Source organism: Hyperoodon ampullatus, assembly GCF_949752795.1.
Source record: "Hyperoodon ampullatus genome assembly, chromosome: 2".
Taxonomy (NCBI): Eukaryota; Metazoa; Chordata; class Mammalia; order Artiodactyla; family Ziphiidae; genus Hyperoodon; species Hyperoodon ampullatus.
Window position 1 is genome coordinate 182,174,660 of NC_136915.1, and position 6,000 is coordinate 182,180,659.

A 6,000-nucleotide genomic window follows, 5' to 3' on the forward strand; every position below is an offset into this window, starting at 1 on the left:
AAAAAACAATAATAATAATAATAATAAAAATCAGTGAATATACGTTCTCAGCCGACTCCTCTGCCAGCTCGCCCTTGTCCTGGTCCGCCGCCCCACTCTGACCCCAATAGAATATAATAGAATCTCGCTTTCTTCCCTTGGGTCGCAGGTGTGAAGGGTTCCAGCCCCCACCCCTCCCTCCCACGTAGCTCCGCCCCGCCCTCTCAAGGCGCCCAACCGCGCGGTGTAGACCGAGAAAATAGCAGCTTTGCCCTCCGCGAGCTACTCCTGCTTCCCTCCCGGGGCCAGCTTCTCCCTGAGGTCAGCCTTTGACACCAGCTTTCCCAGCCCCGCTTTCCCTCGAGGCTGCTCCCACAAGCTGCCCCTATTTCCTTTCCCTAACTTGTCGGCTCCTGGATAATAAGGACCATATATCATTCACTACCTTACCCCCGAGGCCAGCAACGGAGGAATAGGAAGCCAAACATATTTTTGGAAGAAATGAATGAATGAATGAATGAATGAATACAACCATTCACAAAGTTAATGAGTCAAACAGATAATGTAGCAAACTCTTACATCGTGTTCCATCGGCCAGGCGTAAAGTATTTCCCTAAGCTTAGCATTTTCCTGGAAGAGCATTTCTTGTTTTTCTTTAAAACCCAAAATTTCTAAAGGGGGAGGGGGCACACTTCTTCTTTGGGTGCTGTTATCTCTCTGCTCCTTTTATCTGCTATTACTATCTTCTTTAGAGTTCTCTTCACGTCTTACTAGCCAATCCCTTGTTATTCCAATCCTCTGTTAAAGTTAACAATTCTGTATATTAAGCTCTCCGAATCAAATTACTAAGTGGTTTCCATCTCCTGATTGGCCTTAACTGATACAAAGATCAGTGTTGTGATGGAAATATTATCAGTACCCAAATACTGTCCCTACCAGCCTGCAGCACCATTAAACCGTTCCGTTAAGGTTTAGTCATTTTTAGAAGAGTGAGGGTACTCAGAGTAGAGTTCCTTGTTAAAATGCAAATATTTATAGGACGATAACAGATAAAATAATTTCTTCTGGATGATTTGTTGCAGCTTGGCTGATGTGAGTGCATTGAAGAGCTTTGAACTACTGGACATGGAACAGATGAGAAGGAGAGGGAATTGCACAGTGTATCCAGAGCAGGGGGCACTGGGTCTGCAAGGTCTGCATGCTCTGGAAAGATATTCTGGGTTAAGTTATAATTCTTGGGTTCTCTACAGAGAAAGGAGTCTATAAAAGGAGGGTGTAAAGAGAAAGACGATATCTCAGGATCATAGGGAATACCATCAGTGTTGCTATGTGGGAAGGCACAGGAAAGAGGGATCAGGATAGAGAGTTACGAGAAGAGCAATGCTAGGTCTCTAAACACTAGTGGGACACATTCCCCAAAAGAAGTGATTGTCATCAAATGTGGACTCACAGGAAAAGAAATCATAACTATTTAATTGATTTGTCACTTTAACAAGAGATGTAAAGGAAAACTTAAAAAAAGAAAAAAAAAGAAATGATGTACTATATTCTTGAAAGACAGATCAAATTTTCTAAAGCTATTTATTTATTCCAACAAAAGTGCCATTGGAAAGTTTGGGGAGAAGAAAGGAAAAGAGCAAAGTCTTGATAAAATAATTCTAAGCTTCAAAATAAGTAAATGATAATAATATTTTTTTAAAAAGAGGAGTCTTGAGACAAAGCTTGCCTGTTTAGATATTAGACTATACTATACATAAAGCTACAATAATTAAAATGTACAGATCAAAAGAAAAAATAAGTGATAATGAAACAAATTCTAGAATGTGTAGAAACTTAAAATATTATGCAGGAACTATCATGAGGAAAAGAGAGAAGAGAAAAATTCTGCAAAACTTATTTTAGTAAAATTAACTGTTTAGTGAGAAAAGAAATTAGAGGCTCACATCTTACCCTAAAATTAATTCCAGAATTAAATATGAAATAAATATAAGGAAAAAAAAAGAAGTACAAGTCTGATTTATTGGATTGTAGAAACAACTTTCCAAGTTTAAAATCGATGGAAGTAATTCTGAAAAAGAGAACAATAGATCTAATTATATAAAAACCAAAAACTGTGTATCTAAGAAAATGACCAAAATATAAAGGTAAATAGAATGTGAATAAGACAGAAAATCGATTTTGAGATGACTACATAAAGAATTCATATGACTTTCACATCTGGTCAAGGTGGAGTAACAGGCAGCAAGTTTATCCTCCCACATGAAACAAAAAATAGACAAAATAAACAGAGCAACAGTTTTCAAGAACCAGACATTAGATAATGAAGGATAATGACCAATGAAAGATGGGAAACAAACTAGGTGATCCCATGATCTCCTCAGCATACTGCTTGGAGAAAGTTTCCAGACCTGGGCACAGAGAGAGGGGATCGAAGCTGAGCCTGGAAGACTTTTCAAGTTGGAAAGATACAGCTGAGAGTCAGGGAAGACCAAGGCAACTAAAGTTAGCAGGATAGAGTACCAGAGAGAAGAGAGACAACTCAGGAGATCTGTGAAGAGGCTCCCTCGGGGATTTAGGTCAGTACTGATCAACACATACATGTGAGAAACTACCCAAGAACCACCCAAAAGAATTAGAGTCAACAGCTACTTATGCACATGTGGGACTGAGAATAGTGCCTATTCCCACCAGCCAGACTAGCAAAATCTCACAACTCACAGGGTATTGGTTAGAGTATCTATCAAAAATTTAAGGGTATGAGATTTTATCTTATTTGCAAGGTAACAAGAAGCCTGCCAAAATTTCATTAATGCTGGTAGAAGATACAAGACTTTAGGGTAAGAGAGGAAGGACAGTTTATTTATTATTCAGAGCAATAGCAGTAGCAAGAGTATCAGCAATTTTTTAGACAATTCTCTGAGCCCCACCACAGAGTGACTCAAAAAGAGCTAGATAACATTTGCCCATGCAATGGGTTGACTTACAGGAGAGGGGCTTGAGCTATTTACAGTAACATCAAAAACCACAAAATACTTAGGGGTAAAAGATGTGAAAGACCTATATGCTGAAGACTACAAAGCATTGCTGAGCCAAAATTAAAGAATATGCAAATAAATGGAGTGATCTACCATGTTCATGGATTAGAAGTTGCAACATTATTATCAATTATTCCCAAATTGATCTATAGATTCAATGAAATCCCCATCAAAATTCCAACAGACATTTTTTGTAGAAATTGAAAATCTGATTCGAAAATTCATATGAAAATTCAAAAAACCTAGAATAGCAAAAAAAAAACAAATGAAAAAGAAGGACAAAGTTGAAGAGTTAGCACTACATAATTTCAAGACATTATAAGCCTACAGTTATTAAAACGGTATAGTATGGCCATCAAGTAGACAAATAGATCAACTGAACAAAGTAGAAAGTCAGGAAATAAAAGCACACACATATAGATACACTTATTTATATACTGATTCTATATATATATATATGTATATATATACTGATTTCTATATATATATACTGATTATATATATATATATATATATACTGATATATATACAGAAGAAAGATCTAAAATCAATAATCTAAGTTTCTACTTTAGGAAACTAGAAGGAGAAAAGCAAATTAAGTCAAAGTAAGCAGAAGAAAAGAAATAATAAGTGTTAGAGCAGAAATCAATAAAATTGAAAGGAGGATCTCAATAGAGAAAATCAATGAAACCAAAAGCTGCTTCTTTGAAAAGATCAATAAAATGGATAAGCCTCTAGCCAGGCTAAGAATAAAAGAACTTCAAGAAGTTCAAAAATTATAAATATAAGAAACAAAAGAGAGGACATCACTACAGATCCTATTGATGTAAAAAGTATAATAAAGGAGTACTATGAACAACATTATGCCCACAAATTTGATAACCTAGATTAAATGGACCAATTTCTTAAAAGATTCATTTTCCCCAGATTCACACAAGAAGAAATAGACAATCTGAAGAGGCCTGTATCTCTTAAATAAATGGAATAAATAATTAATAACCACCCCCAAACAGAAAACACCAGGCCCACTGCATTCACTGTTAGGGACTGAATTGTGTCCCCAAAGTTCATAAGTTGAAACTCTAACTACCAATGTGATTATATTTGGAGATAGAGTCTTCAAAGAGATAACTGAAGTTAAATCAGGGCCTATGGGTGGGCCTCAATCCAATAGGACTGGTGCCATTAAAAGAAGAGGAAAAGATACCAATGATGCATATACACAGAAAAGGTGGCCACTTATAAACCAAAGAGAGAAGCCTCAGGAGAAACCACCCCTGCTGGCACCTTGAAGCCTCTAGAACTATGAGAAGATAAGCATATGTTATTTAAGCCACCCAGTCCGTGGTATTTTGCTACAGCAGCCCTAGAAAACTAATACTCCCACCCTATACATGTCCTTCATTTTAGTAAGATAAATTGGATCATTGTTTAGGTCAGTTTATGATAAGTCAGGTTTTCAGTTCTTTACATCCAAAAAACATTGCACTGGATACACTACATGACCTTGGTCAAGTTGCTTTACCTTCAAAAAGGTAAAGGTGTTTCCATATCCTCATATTAAAAATAAGGGAGCTGCACTAAATAAACTCTAAAAATCTTTTCAACTTACATTTCTAGGCCATTATAGAATAAATTTCCACGTAGACGTTGTTTTCCCAAACCATCCCCCCTTCGTTCAAAATCTAAGATTCAAGACTGATATGCAAACTTTTCCTAAGTTATTTAATAGCAGTAACCTAAAATTAATAGTAATAATAATGATGATGCTGATGATGATGTTGATGATGATGGTGATAATGTCTGAACTCTGTGTTTTTTTAAAGTAGTAACAGAGTGGAAAGAATATAAAGGTGAACATATATTCTCCTGTGTAGAAAGGCTCTGAACACAGCAAAGTAGAGAAACTTCCTTTGTGGGAAAAGAGGACTCGCAGAATTTAGATGCCAATGAGTGTATGGCTCTGTGTCTCCTCTGGAGATTGACTAGAAATTCCTAGGAATGATCTTTCATGTGAGTCACCTTAAGGCTTTTGAAATCCATTAAGGAGCAGCTAACTAGAGCTCCATTCCCTCTCCAACCAGGTAGCTTTGCCCTCTAAAGAAAAAGTGGAACTACCACCAAAACCCCAGCATTTCAGACTCCTGTTCATATGGCTGTTTCTGAATCTTATCATCTATATTTTAAGGACACATGTTTCTGAATGCTTTGGAACATCCTTAAAAAGAGGATAACTTTCCTCTTTATCTTTACTCTCTTCTGGCACTGGACTTCTGCCGGTGATATAATTAAGACCCAGGCAGTGGCCTCATTATTCCTAACCAGACTGAGGCAACGTTTGACTGCCTCTTTAGAAACATCCCTGTAAACAAGAAAGGGACAGATTACATCATCCGGTTGGTGTTAAGCAATGAAGCAGGAGAATACTGGCAAGACTAACAGGCTTTATTTCATTTGAACAAATTACTCTTGGACTCCTGGTCTCAGGGCCTTCATTAGTGACACGGGTACTATCATGCCTCAAGAAGGCATATTCCACCTTGCAAAAAGTCTTTCCATTAAACACTCACCTCCCTACGGGAGTTAACAGTCTCTTAGACAATATTCATCAGCCATGGCAAGATTTGCCCTGGATTTTTGAATGATCAAGCAACCAAAAGAGAAAAGTGGGCTACCTCGATCCTTCCAGACTTTCAGATTCTCATTTCTACTAGTGTAAAGTGCATCCGGAATTGTATACAAGGAACTGCCACTTCCTTCCCATGGTGACAGTTGAACCCAATCTGTGTGTCCTTAATAGACCAGCGATACAGATGGAAGAGGTCTTAAGAGCTCAGCCTTCTTATTACATCCTTCTGAAATTGAATGGCTTCATCATCCAAGACAAGAGACTATTTGTCCAGTGGTAAGGCCCCAGGGTCCAGCCTTCCTAGACATGCCATCCATTCATTCATTCACTCATTCATCCATCAAATATTTAATGAGC